This window comes from Prorops nasuta, unplaced genomic scaffold (genome assembly GCF_024137725.1).
Source record: "Prorops nasuta isolate Cenicafe-Biocafe unplaced genomic scaffold, Cenicafe_Pnas_1.2 PNAS00059, whole genome shotgun sequence".
Lineage (NCBI taxonomy): Eukaryota > Metazoa > Arthropoda > Insecta > Hymenoptera > Bethylidae > Prorops > Prorops nasuta.
The window spans coordinates 317,681-332,848 of NW_027116856.1; the positions used below are offsets into that span (position 1 = coordinate 317,681).

At 41.1% G+C, this 15,168-nt stretch overlaps 1 protein-coding gene across 5 annotated transcripts in view; it reads left to right on the forward strand.

The window, feature by feature from the left end:
• Positions 1-15,168, forward strand: part of Oatp74D (Organic anion transporting polypeptide 74D) — a 76,121-nt gene that overhangs the window by 27,799 nt on the left and 33,154 nt on the right. Inside the window, exon 1 of one of the 5 annotated variants that reach the window (XM_066745153.1) lies at positions 8,732-8,823. The exons of the other annotated variants lie outside the window; for them this stretch is intronic. The gene's annotated coding sequence lies outside the window, so the exon portion shown is untranslated. Of the gene's footprint in view, positions 1-8,731; positions 8,824-15,168 lie in introns of those variants that run through there. 5 annotated transcript variants of the gene reach the window in all.

Sequence of the window (15,168 nt, forward strand, 5' to 3'; positions counted from 1 at the left end):
TTGCATCCTTTCCACGCTGGATATTCCATAATTCTCTCTGTATACCGATCGAGATAAAGGCGGTGTGTAATCGAACCGAATTCATTGATTGGAAACGGAGCAGTGATATTGTTGATGGTTCCGATTCAGCTATATATATATGTCGAGGGTGATGATAGTGGTGGTACACGCGATTGTCTTGGGTTCTCCGCCGTGTGTGACGAGGAACGATCCTTGGGCTTAGCGAGAATGTCGTTGTAATGATTTCGTAGAGTGCGTATGAGTTGTTGAGGAATTATATATATATATATAGACTGTATTTCGAAGTGCGAAGAAATATTACCTAGAATTACCGGTCAAAGTATATTTGGTGGTATTGGAGGTTTTCTGCTAAACGCAGCAACTTGACGATCGCACCGGCACTGCATGACAGGTAGGACGAGTTTTCTCGTATTTACGTTTCGAACGCTTGACCCACGATGAGTCGAGATCAGCCATTTCCAGTTATAAGCGTCGTCGACGATACGCGTTGCTGCAGGTCAGTTATCGAGGTCAATCCGAGTCAAGTGGACGTTCCGATAATGTTTAGAGCTGCTATTCGCAGAATCCCCATCAAAACGCTACAAATTTCAATAATTCCTTAACAACGACCCTATCACGAGTGATCGTTTGCTTGGTGAACTCTATATATATGTATACGAGTCTCTCTTCGATGATTTCGACGAAATATCAAGATGGAGAACGTTTTTTCATCGTCAGAAATTAGAAACACTTCGAGGGTCCGTATTTCGATGATTAAATCGCAATCTCAAGGATTATCAGGTTCCTCGACATTTGTCTCCGAATCGGTGCATCCGGGAGGTACCAGAGATTCCGTATCTCTGCATTATTTTTCTTCCGCGCGAATGACGCATGGACCCTGCGGTAGGATTGCCGATCACGTCTTTCGAGCATCGAATTATACGCGAATGCGAGGTATAAAACGCGTGACCGCGTGACTCTTGTACAGCGCTTTCAAAAACTCGACGGAAGAATGAGACGGGAGTGACCTTGAGCGAGCAAAAAACAACGGCGAAGAAACTCTCCTCTGCAGCTATTCGTCGCTGTATAGAATCGCATCGGAGTTTAGCAGCAAACGACCAAAAAATAGTCTCGGCGAATCTGCATAAATAGCTGAAGAGGAAAAATGAGATAACGAGGAATTTTGCTGGAAAGAGGACGTAGGGATCGATCTCGCTGGTCCTCAAACGGACGTTATCGGTAAAATACGGGATGACCAGTACTTCGAAAGATGAAGATACACAAAGGCTCATCCAAATTCTCGGATAAACTCGTATTTGTAAATGTTTATCAAGATGAAAGCTAGGAGGAAATATCCCCAAGACAAAACTGTTTAGCCTCCTTGAAAATCGGTTTATCTCGAGTGTCACGGATAAGACTATCGAATTCTGTATAAATATATCGATATATATTTTTCTGTCGACTCTCGCACCACTCAGTTTGGTAATTCGGTTCGAGTACAATGATCGTACAGAATTAATATTCGTACGTGTATTATCTCTGAGTTTTGATCTTATACGTATATATATATATATATATAGAAGAGGGTTTGGTTGGATTGGTTAGGCAGGTGCGCTCTTGGCCGGTGGGAAGAGGACGACCGTGGACGACGACGATGAAGACGATGTCGTCGAGAGCCAGTCAGCGAACAAGTGGTACCGTTATTCAGACGTAAATTTCTCGTGTAAACGTAAAAGCGACTCGACTCGAGTCGAGCTCATGCATATTCATTTCTTCCGGCGGTGGGCGCATTGTTAATAAGAGAGAGCCCCGATGGTTCGTTTGGAAAGCAACGAAACTTTGCACGAGGAGAAGGAGGGGGGGGGGGGGGGCAACTAGATCAACGGGATCCACGAAAAATCGTCATTGGGACCAGCAGCAGTAGTTGTGGTCTCGTTTCGTTTTCAAAAGCGTCAACACAGCCATTTTGAAAACCACTACCAAACGCGGTTGGAGAAAAAGACCGGTTAATGAGATTCCACGACTCTATAGTCGACTTCGGCTCCATATAACTGTCTAATCCTGAAAAAGCAGAAAGAATCCACTGAGCTGTTTATATAGAGGACTCTTCATCACCAAACTCCCCATCACTGTGAAACTTTCATTGAGCACCGTTATTCTTTCCAGAAAACTATTCGATGAAAACGTCGAGAAAATGGTGGAACGTCTTTTGTGCATAAGAGGATCTCGATGGACTTTGGTGTGCTTTGAGGTTTATTCTCGAATTTTGTATATATATATATTTTATTCGAGCTCGTTGGGTTGAGCCGATCGAGGTATCGGATGATCCCTTCTTCTTTTCGCCATTTTTATTTTGCTACGAAATTCTGTCGTGATCCATTTTTCGTTGAATTTGCCAATCGAAAGTAAACAAGGGTTCGAATTCTCTCTTGGCAAATGCTGCAACGACGCTTGGGACGAGTTCAATTCGAAGGTATACAGGGTGATTGATGGTTACATATGTTCTTGTCACGAAAGTAACGATTACTGTGCAGTAAGTGGTAACTCTCTTTATAACAGCGTTACTGCCGGTTGGCACACGTGATTTACATAGTCACGCGACTCAAGGCAACGGGATGCAAATGATAGACGTACGATCAGTTTTACTCGATCATCTCGACTTTTAACGATTCCAGTGAATTACGTGCATTTGAACCACATGTCTCATCGTGCTACCTGTTCGCTTCTATATATATATATATATATAAATGTTTTAATGTTCCAATTATTCGACGAGACCGATGGATTGTATGACGAGAAATTCTGATTGATTTTATATCGATATCATGGGAGTAGAATAAATACATAATTCTCAATATTGTTCCTCGCTTCTTTACACATTAACTTGACGATATCGAGCTTGATTCTTCCATTAGAAATAAGAGTATTACATCGAATAAATAATTTATCCCGAGATTTATCCCCCTTAATTAGAAATGCTATTTCTCTTATCCGTTTATCAAATTACATACACGGTTTGCTCCTTTAGTGTCTCTATTTTTGCTTAATTCTGCGAAAAACGATTTGGTCGAAGAAAATATCAGTCACCGAGACTACAATGACAAAACCCAAAATCTAGAATTAATATTTGAAAGCAAAATACGCGTTATACAAATTTACAGGAAACCCAAAAGAAAACTATCAAACTCATATATATCCCGGTTGTATCATTCAGTGTTTAGGAAGACAAAAGAAAGGGCTCGAAATGCAGTGGGAACGAACGTGCACCGCAGGTAAAGTAGGTTCTCGAATTCGTTAAAAAGAATTCCGCGGAGGACAGGGAGTTCATTTTGAGGGAAAGAAAAGAAGGGGGGAGGAGGAGCAGCGGGCAAAGCTGATAACGAGGCCTCGTAAAATCAGACCGTTTCTTTTCGGGTTCGGAAAGTTCGATGGGATTCGGTTAAGGTGGCTTTTACATCGCGGCAGATCGATCATCCGCTTTTATCGCTCTTAGCATCTGTTGCCGGAGGTGAGCCAACTTATCCTCGTACATGTATTAGCGTTAATCAAGAATTATACATCCCGGCCACATCGAGCATTAATTTGAATACACTTCGTAAATAGCGTAGCCGAAATTCAATCGAGGTCACCTTTTAATCATTCACATCCATTAAACGCTCGATGAATATTATCCGGACTTATCGAGCTTTACCCGTTAAAAGTATCCAACTTTAAGAGCTTATCTCCTCCACTGGGAGAGATGATCCAGATCGGGTTCGCGGCTCTCGGACCGATATAGATTTTACCAAAAGGACCGCAAAAATCGTCCTGCACCAAGAACAATTTTATAAAAAAAAATCGATGCTTTTGAAAAACAATTCTTCTCGTGAATATAGCGGGTGAAAATATTTTTTCTTTAACCGGATTAAAGCGAACTGACAAGAGTACAACGGTGAATAAAATTGCCACGAGTCTAATCGACGAGGAGCGGTCTTCGTGGCTCGATCCGGACCGAAAAGAGAAATCGTGAGAACTCGCCCGAAATGGATATAAATTTCTTCCAACGGTGGTAATCGTCCGATTGATATGCGAGCTGTGTGTATTATTAAACGAGTCACTCGCGTGGTCACTCGTGCTCGCTCTTCGCGTTGGTTTTCCAAGGATGACATCGTCGGGGTGTGGGCCGAGCTTTAAGCTCTCTCTCTCTCCTCGGCCACGCGTGGCGTCATTAACCAAATGACTGCAGCGTGCGTTTAATTTTATCACCGTCCATCGCGGTTTTGCGTGGGTCGTACGATCGTTTGAGCGAGTAAAGAAAGAAGGGAGGATTTTTTCCCATGAAAATGAGAAACGCGAGATGATTCGCGCCATCTTCGTCGTGATCGCTCGTTTCTCGCCAATTTTTCCCGGGGTTCGTATGGAAATAAGCATTTGTTTAAGAATCACTGGCAGATGCGATAAAAGGCGTTTGATGCGTGGCGGATCGGTGCGGAACAGATGTTTCCATTTCGTACGCGTTAATTGCTGCTCGCGAATCTCCGCTCGGTAAGCAGTCGGAAGAGTTACAGCTGACACTTAAATGCAGCTCTAATTGCCTTTGAAAATAAACCTCAGCGATGGATGGCGTGAAAAATGAACGCAAGAATCGTCTACTCGCGTGCCGCAACACTTTTCATACTCTCGAACCTTTCTCCATTTCCCTCGTGACGGAAAACTCGGAAACGTGCGCTTTGCACGAGAGCAAACTTTTTCCCGGGGGTTTTGCATATATTTAGAATCAATTATACAGGCCAATGCAGTGTTTAATCAGATTTTTACAGAGAAAAGTGTGTTTAGACGAGATCGAGAGAAATCGGTTGCGATGGAATAATTTCGTTTCTACTTTTCTTTTCGACAAACGACATTTAAATTGGTACGATCCAAAGGTTTACATTTGTGATTAAAAAATTGGTTAATTGGGTTTTGTATATAAATGAACGAATAATCGAATACCGGAAGTGACGAGGTGTAGATGCACTATGCGTACGAAATATACATATAATGCTTTTGTTTTTGTATTTCGGGTCTTTTTAAGTCGAACGTTGCCCCGCGTCCATCGATCGCAATCGAATAACGAGCTGTCAGGGTTGGCCGAGCCGAATTGCCGAGCTGCCGGCGAACAGCTGATTGGTCGACGCGCGGCGGCTCCTTGATGTCTCGCGTTATCGATCGACAAACTGGAGAGCGGCAACCTGTCTCCCGGGATCAAAGCTACGATCCGGACGAAATAATTTGATCGAGGCACGACACTCCCAACAACCAGACCTTGCCTGCTCTCTCTCTCTCTCTCTCTCTCTCCCTTTCTCCCCCCCCCCCCCAACTCCCCTTTTCTCGATGCCGTAAGCCTTTTTCATTAACATTTTTTCCATATCGATTCTATCTCTAAAAATTTCCAATATTCGTCTTCCGTATATTATTCTACCGAATACCCAATTATTTTCCCTTTACGTAACTATTCCTGATAACCTGAAACTATATACCTTGAAGCGACGAGGCTATTTCAAATCTTATTATTCTTCCAACGCTGCTAATCATATAACGGTGGTAATTAAAGCAATTATACTTACTTTGATTGGCATACATGTGCTTCGATTTTGGCAGTAATATTTTCGTATACGTTTGAAAATAGAGTATAATGGGGTCAATCTTTTCGCTAAAGAAAAATCTGCGCTGCTATAATAAGCTTAATTTTATGGTTTTTAACTCGTATCGACTCGGGGATTTTGGAATAATTCTCCTATTGCTTATGTAGCTTTTCTTCTTCGCTAATTAATGCTGGCAGTCATTTTTTATACGTTCAAAATGGAAACTACAACGAAGAGCAATAGATTTCTAAAAGTGGTTAATTTATTTTGTATATGTTTGTCCCAACGTCGTCTCGTCTTGTACACCTGTTCGCCACATATTCCTCGCTAGAAAACGTTTCATGACTTTTATAAATATATATATTCCTCCTGTTTCTAGATTAATCAATTAAATACAACATTACATTTATATCTCAAATACAGAGTGAATGAATAAAATTGCAGGAAATTGGTTTCATTAATCCAGTGTATATATAGGTATACACGTACTCGTTGAATGGATTTGCAAAAATTAGCAAAGTGTCAATGACAAAATTGATTGAAAAGGTTTGAGTTACACGTTAAATATCCGCGAGGTGTTTCTATCTCGGAGGAATATCGCTGTACACTAGCTCACGTATAGAATCTCAAAGGTGTTATAAATAACCGAGTACAGTCATGCTTGCAATGATTACGATCGAGAAGGATAGCGAGCAAAATTTGTCGATGCATTCGTGTTAAATTAGTGACGAGACGACGCTGCACCAAGTCGTATTGCACAGACTCGAAACGACCACGAATAAAATTTATGCAAAGATTAATTTTTGCAAAAACAGAATGACAACCTCTGGTTTTAATTCTAAAAATCTTATATTTGTAAGGTGATTTTAAAATACAAGCAAACTAGCAAGATGCAATTGTTGTACGATAACACGTCCACAAAATTTAAAGCAGACTTGTTTTTCGTCGGATAAGAAAAAGGAACGGTGTGTGTGTGCGGAAAGCTTACCGGTAAACACGCGCATCGATAACGCAATCGTTGGGACGCTTTTAGAAGTGGAGCATATTATCAAATATTTGCTGGAAGACGCTAGTGGAATAAAAGATGTACACAAGTACAGCTATATAAGAAAACAAACTGTTTCAACGGAATGCTAAACCTCTCGAGAAAAATGTTAAAAATAAAACAATAGAATCTATTCGTATCCAATTATCATAAAAACTGTAATTTCCTTGAATCAATCTTATCAAATTCTATTAATTTAAATTTTAAGCAAAGAGGATTTGCTTTTTAACAATCACTTTCGTTCAAATCTCTGTTTAATGTTAAATTACTGAAATAAATGATAATATCTTCCACGTTCCAAGTCAAAAAATTAAAGTTGAGTTTAAAACTTGGACATTTAATTTTCTCAACGTATTAAATGTTTTTATCAATTCGAGGGATAAGAATCCTGACCATCGCAACAATCATCGAGCAAAATTTACTGCCTGAATTTGAATCGCTGTAGTTTTTTGCCTATGCGTGCTCTTGAACCTATATATACGAATGGCCCAAGGTTATAGGTGTATTCTCAAGTAGATAAAGTGGAGGAGATTCAAACTGTGGCTGCATGCTGCAGCCTCGAAAGAGATCTGCTAAGGTCTGTGCTTCTTAAGCTCCTATCGTCTGCTGTACAAGTGCTTTCGTGTTGCAGATCTCCAGTATTAAAAATATCATGATTGCTCTCGATGGAAATATTCCATAACAAATACGATGTTCAATATGAAAAAACTTGAAAAATTTGCAAAATTCGCAAAAACAAATTCTCCTCGATTGAAACAGAAATTATTAGGATCTTTGCACACGTAAAATAATATTTTATCATAAATTGTAACAAACTTCCTAATACGATGAATTTAATTTGCGATAAATTCAGTTTGAGACGAGATATTATTTACTTGGACGCATGAGACGCACAGTTTCACCCATTTAAATGGAACACATCCAACAGATTGCGGTATACGCATTTATACTGGATATAGTATGGTGCATGCAAATACAAACTTGATTATTGCGAAACACGAATGTGTATCTTTATCCCCGCACAGCGAAAACGATAATAAGCGTATAAATACTATTTTGACATTTACAAATGTGGTGCATCAGATTCCCACAGGTCATCGGTTTCATGTTCCACGGAATCACAACTAATTTCCCTCGTTTTCGATAAGCTACAAATTCTGCGCTTGTTACAATGTTGCGTTCGAGTGGACGAGGTTTTCTTCAACGTCCGACGAATATTTTGTGGAAAAAGGGGTGTGTGTACGAAATAAGCATGACGATTCGTTAGTCCTCGGCAGAGTTCGATCGTTGTTTCTGTTCTCTATCGAGAAGTGCTGGTAGCGCGCTTCTAGGAGACCAACAAAATGGAGGAGCAAAGAATGCGGACCATTACCGCAGACGTGGCACGATGAGGAAGGGCTCTAGGAATGCGCCGTGGAAAATGGGCTTGCAGTTGCAAGGTGCATGCAGCACACACACACACACACACACGCAAACATAGAACATAGGTATATATATATAAGGAAAAAATGTTTAACACAGCAGTTGTTGGTCAAAATGGAAACGAGTTTAAAGATGACCTGGAAAAACCACAATCGACACGAGCATAGCACGTGGTTATATTCTTTCCATACACAGGAGAGAATATTATTTTGCACCGAGTGGAAATCAAATCTTATCGCGTTACGATCGTCTGGAAATGTTACTATGCAATTTTGTTGAGGATCAGTGGGTTTATCTTTTTTTTCTTATAAATGAAATAAAATTAAAATTTTAACAGAGTCTGACCTTCGAGTTTAATATTTGGGAATTTTTTCCCACGCACTCTACGCGTAAGACTGGAACACAAAGCGGTCGAGGAAGCATCGTGGTCGAGTTGGCAAACAAATGATTTCCACCCGGTCGTGATTTCACCGTAATCGCCCTCGCTTAAGTGCACAGTGTTGCAGCGTTCAATTCTTTCCCAGCTATAAGGACTCGACAAGATTTCCACGACGCGAAAGATGGATACATTAACGAAATTAATCACAGCTACAAATTCGGCATCGCAAAATTATCGCCACGTTCTTTAACCTCGTTACTCAGTCCGACAACTTTGTTGCAGGTTTCTCTCTGGTCCGATATACGAGAAGGAGCAAAAAGTTTATCCACGCGAGGGCAGACAAATTAATGTGTACAATGTTCCACGAGAATGCGGTGAATCAATTTAAAAGCACTCGTGTTATACCTATTTCTAGCGTAGCGCGGTATCGCCAATTGACTGTTTTTTAAATAAACGCAAAGACCTCGCGGAGGTCGAAGGTTGTAAATCAGTCAATTTGCGAATGTGGGGATAATTTGTGTGCCTGTACGACTGCCTGTGTTTACCATTAAAACGAGCGGTACGAATGTAGTAACGCCACCGAGCTTTGGCACAATGTGGCTTTGGGGTGTGCAACAATGTTGCTTGTTGCTGGGATCGTTCGGTGAGAATAGTTATTAATTTTCTTTGGGTCACAACTTTTCTTCCGAGAAGTGTCATGGATTGCACTGGTCGTTAATCTAAGGTGGCATAAGCGATGCTAATGTAGCTGAACGTTCTTGCCTCCTTGCTCCGTCTCTTTTCTCTAACCCCCCCCCCCCCTCTCATTCTCCGTATCACTCTTTCGGAGCTCATAAATTATCCCTACGCGCAAAGCATTCTTCTTTCGCCGCTCTTGCCACAACCCCCCCCCCCTCCCCCCCACCATTCTTATCGCACTAATCTTGCGGCGTTTCGCGATAAGGGAACCTTTCCTCCGCCCTTACCCATCCCAACAAAGGGTAAACTCGATGGGTTACTGCCTACAAAGGAAATATTGTTCTTCGCTAGTGTATAAAAGAAACCAGAAGAATTTCTTAGAGTTTTACTATATATACAGGGACCGCCAGATAAAGTGGATCAGGATAAAGATGCTGTTGAAGAAAGCCTGTCACACCGGAAGCTTAATTCCTAACCAATATACGCGAAGTTATAAGGAGCTATTTATTTCGGAAAGTTATAAGGATGAAAGAAAATTACACGCGCAAAAGAAATATTGTTGCGATGATGAACCTAGGAAACATGCGAAAAAACAAAAGAAGAAATTATTTGAATCGAAGGAGGACTGACTGGAACCTACCGGAAGGTTTTCGGTCATTCTTCGATTAGTAAAAAAATTCCACGGTTTTACCCGTGGGACTTACTTGTTCAGCAAAATTCCAACGGTGATTTTTCTGCAGGATGCGACGTTGTGGACCATGAAGAGGATGACCATGATGAAGCCCGATGAAACACACTCGCAAAAAATTGATTTCGAAATTGCACCACGCAATGCGAGGTTTTAAATATCATGTAATAATCGACGCGAACTCTTAAAACGGAACTACGCGATGCGAGGTTTTAAAAATACCGCGCACTAATCGACGCGAACTCTTAAAACGGTACTACACGCACTCTATGAAACGGATTTTTTAAATTTCACCTCGCCACGCGGTTTAAAACTGCCAATGCTCGTCGCGGATACTCGCTACACGGATGCTATAACCTTTAGACTGAGGTCGCCCACTGTAAACGAAGAAAAACGATATTACCTATTTGAATTGTATTGATTTTATTTTGGAGAGTTCAGTCTGTGCTTTAAAATCAAAACATTGAGACTTACACTACGAGAGTCCTTGAGGCTGGCTGTTGTCCTTGACCGCTGCGAGCACCCAAACACTGCACAAACGCATACTTGCGCCGCGCCCTATGTTTATATATTTCTGGGAATTAAACGGAGACTCTTATATATAAGTATAGATAAATATATTTTTATATTTTTATCATACGATGCACTTCACTATTACACTGTATTTTAAACAATCGAGTAATTTTTAATTGAGAAAAATCTCAACTCCGGCAAAATTACATTAATATAATAAAAAAATTGCACGTGTGTGATAAAAATAAAGTATTAAATCATTTTCAATGGAGGATAAATAATTGTCAGTGATTACGAAAAAAAAACACTATGCGCGATTCACCGACAGCACGCACGTGGAACTTTATAATTATATTAAAATAATTTTATCATTATTCGAACATTTCTTAATTAATAATTACTCAATTTTTTAAAATACAATATAATAAAAAAGTGCATTGTGTGATAAAGTTAAAAATATTATCTACGTTTAAAAATTCGTTAATTAACCAAAAATCCTGTAAACATTGTTAGTGCACTGACACGCGTATAGAAAGCTCGAGTAATTTACGATAAAATATACGAAAACACTATAGAAACACTATATTTCTACTAGCATGTTTCTCTAGCCACGGGCTATCATTTTTCAACTCTTGAGGAATAAGTATGACAGTTTGGTAGACTTGTAGATTTTAATATTTCACGCTTGCACCCACTTGGCCGTTGTGACTGATGTCGTGCCAGTAAGATTATGCGAGCTCGGAAACTACATATAACTCTAATATTTCTACAGACGGTACACGTTAAGAGAATCACCCGGTACAAATAAAAATAAAACGATACACTTTTCTACTTTTGCTGAGATTGAGTTTACGCGGTCTCGTCCGGTAGCACCTGCAAACTCTGTATATAGTATATATATATATATATATACAACACAATCCCAACTCAATCTATTTTAACACAAACACATAGACCAACCATAAGATTTTCCTATACATACATTTTTAAATTTTCTGCAAATCATCTCACCAGAAATGACTCGTTCCACGAACAAACGAAGATGAGCCGAGTAAACAAGCGACAGAGAGAAAATAAATTTTCACGGATTACTGCAAAGCGTCGAGTCGTGGAAAGGTATACGAAGAAAGAAACAAGGAGTTGTGCTAAATGCCTGAAAAATGTTCCACGCGTCTGAAATTCGGCTATTGTCCGCGGCCAAGCGTCATCGTCTCCCGAACACGAGGATGCCTCGAGTCTTTGACCTTGCGGTACAGTTCGACTCTTTCCACGCGCGAAACATGCACGCGTCGTTGTGTCGCGGTACACCGATTCATCCTTTCGCTATGTATATATATATATATGTATATCGCATAGGACGACGCGTATAAACATGGCTCCCTGTTATTATTTCCTCGCTGTCACGCTCGTCACCAGCGTCCAACAAACGCGAAACTCTGCGCAGGGAGACTAATGGAGTCAGTTTTCCTCGCGCTTTATTTTTATCGAGTTTCCTCCGCGAGTAGAATCAAATATCCTATATAGTAAATTCGTTATATATATAATGCGAGATATGAATGGCCAAAGGGAAAGTTTGATCGATTTAAAATCTTTGCTTCTCTTCAGGTTCGTACAAAATTACGCAATTGGTACCACGCGGACGTAATCCAATTGGAAACTGCGAAGAGGATGGCTTTAGGGGCGGGGGGGGGGGGGGGGGAGTATTGATCGAAAGTGTCCCGATAGCAATTGGAACGCGTCGCGACGTCAACGACGGCGTCGATGGGACCGTAAACGGCGGTTGAGAACCCCTGCTTGTTCCCATTTCTCTTTTCAGCGGTCGTTTGCTCGATCCGCGGTTGTATAACTGCAATGAAAGTACTTGGACGTCGAGCGAGCAACGGCCAACGTCACCCGTCTTGTCCCGATCTATTCCTATCGCACCCAGCACGCGCCGCGTACTGTACATACGTTATGTCTGTGCCACTGCCACGAGGTACTCCAGATACCCCGGATGCTAAACCGTGCGTTCCTCCATTTCTGCTTCAACCCTCTCATCGGCGAAATTTGTGCGAATTATATCGATAATCGAAGCAAGGATCATTGGAGAATGTTCAAAACCATTTTGATTCGATTTATAAAAATAAACAATATCTATGAGTATCGCTGGTAGAGCGTATACAAAGTTTATACACGAAGGTACGAAATTAATAACTCGCGATCGACGAAACGGAAAGCGTGAGATTGAGTAAAATGGAAATGGTATTCGGAGCACAACTGGCAATACAAATTTACTATCAGCGCTGAATCTTATCAGCAAAGTCGTTGCGTACGAGATGCAGAAAAGCCCGAGCCTAAAGTATTGTTATCTACCTGCTTATCTCAGCTGGCAATAATATTGCGAAAGTGGAATGCCCGATAGGAGATCGTGTGCGACGTTCGCACAATCCAATACGATTTGGGTCAATATCTGCAGCGTTAAATGTGCAGCCACGTAACGAGATTCGTGCTTGAATCGTGCGTAAGCTTGTGAAATAATTTTTACGGATTTCGGTGATGGAGTTTTGTCGGTGTTGGAGCGTTGTTGCTCGAGAGGAGAGGAGTGAAAAATGTGCGGCCTGTGTGGAAAAAGTGCAGAGGTCTCGAGAGAGAGAGAGAAACACATTGGTAGGTGGCGAATTCTTACGAGCAGCAGTCTGGAAAAACAATCGAGTGCAAACATTCCGAGTTGCGAGAGTTGCATTTGTAATCGCGCGGCGGAGAACGACGACGTAATGCGCGCGGCGAGGATCGAGTATCTGGAATAAACACGCTGCTGCCTGGCCAATATCGGCTTTAGCTTTGGTTTCCCTGTGTGTATATAGGTGCCAGTGGACGCCGTCGGCCGTGCAATAATTTCAAAGTGGTGCGTGAACAGGCTCGTTGCTGATTCTTGCAAACCGGATGTGTGTGTAATTTAATTTCTGAATTGGGAGCTCGATTGAAATTTTTATATTTTTCTGCAGCTACCCTGCTCTTCGAGATCAGAGCTTGGCTTGTTTTATATTGTTATATATGTATAATATTCCAAAGTTTCGACGAATTAGAACGAATTCCACAGTTGTTGCTGATTTTTATAAACCGGATGTGTGTGTAATTTAATTTCCGAATTGGGAGCTCGATTGAAATTTTTATATTTTTTTGCAACAACCCCACTCTTCAAAATCAGAACTTGACGTTTCTATACATATATATATATGTATAATGTTCCAAAGTCTGGAAGAATTAGAACGAAGGCCAGAGTGGTTGCTGATTTTTCACTCGAATGCTTTATTCGCTGACCTCAACAGCGATTGCCGCCTTAAGGTCAAGCGCGTATTTTGCACTCGCCAAATCGACCTCGACAAAATCGCGCGATTATACCCGTGGTACTACGAAATAACCAGCTCTAATCTTTCTCCGCGTTGTTCGATATTTCGCACAGAGATTCTACTACGAATTACAATATTTACTTGATATTCGTCGCGATCCACACACATGGACCTATTAATATATACGATTAACCATTCGTCACATCGCGAGAGATCGAGACTCGAGGAATCGAGGGGAAATATTTGGACTTGAGTCTGCTAGATCGCCTATAGAGTGTCGAGTGCTATTTATATCGACGCTTGCTGCACTAGTATTTATCGTTGCGTAATAAAGTGGAAATAATTTGGTTGGTGCACTTTGGTCCTGCACGCGACTTGGGAAAATTGGGAGATGTATCGCGTCTTCTGTAAGACGATGAAGTTCGAGCGTAACGGTGATTCGGGTTTGAAGGATAACACGCGATAAACTTGGCTAATTTAATAACGTATGTCTGTGTATGTGTAGTAAAAAAAGTATACTAACGTCTGGTTATACCAAAAACGTTCAGGAATTCAATTTTATTCGTTGGAACGTTTTAGGAACGTTTCTGACACTATCCGAAGAGGTCTTCTGTCAAAAAACGTGCATCCAGTCGATACTCGGTGGTTTCAGCTGCTAAAAAAAATACACCTGTGATTATTTATCGATTAAAATTGCCCAATCATAATCGTATTTCGCTCAGTGACTGAAATCGTTGTCCGGATGCATCAAAAGGTCCGATCTTCGTATCAACTCACCTTCCAGCGTGGATCTTCATTTATTGTTTCGAGAACAGAATCGTTTTAAGCTAATAAACTGTACAGTTGACAGCGATTAAGACCATGGCCATAATAAGAACGTGCGCTATACCACACTCTTACGCGAACGTTCGATCTTATGGATTCGAGATGCTGAAGAGTCCTCTTCGACGCGATCCCATCATAGTCTCGTCTATATCGATTCATCCAATCCTGTACGCTTAAAACACTCGACGGACGAAACTCAATCTCCTGTAATAAAGTAAATAAAAAAATTATCTCGCCGTACGTTTCGAATGAAACAACGACGCACGCAATGATGAAAATTTAGCAAATACTTCCGATAACGCGTTTGTTGTGTCTATACTTATCAAACATCTGGTTTAACAGCACAAAGCAACGTTTAGCATATGCAGATCAGCAACGATCGAAGGAATTAGCTCGCGACTCGGTATCGCCATCTGCCTCTTCGACCCTCGCAGAGGTTTTTGCTCTTTGTGCATCAATTTTAAACGATCCTCGAAACACACGAGTTCCTCCGGGACTCGGTCCTCCCGTGGCTCGACGAACACTATTTCCAGATCAACTTTGGAATCGTCCCGGATCAATTCTTGAAACGTCCAAAAAAGACATCGATATTCACCGAGTATATATAGTACGTCTTCAACGTCCGTTTGACCTTGAAACGTCGATACAATCGCTAGCTTCCTCCTCCCATTATTACGCCATTAGCG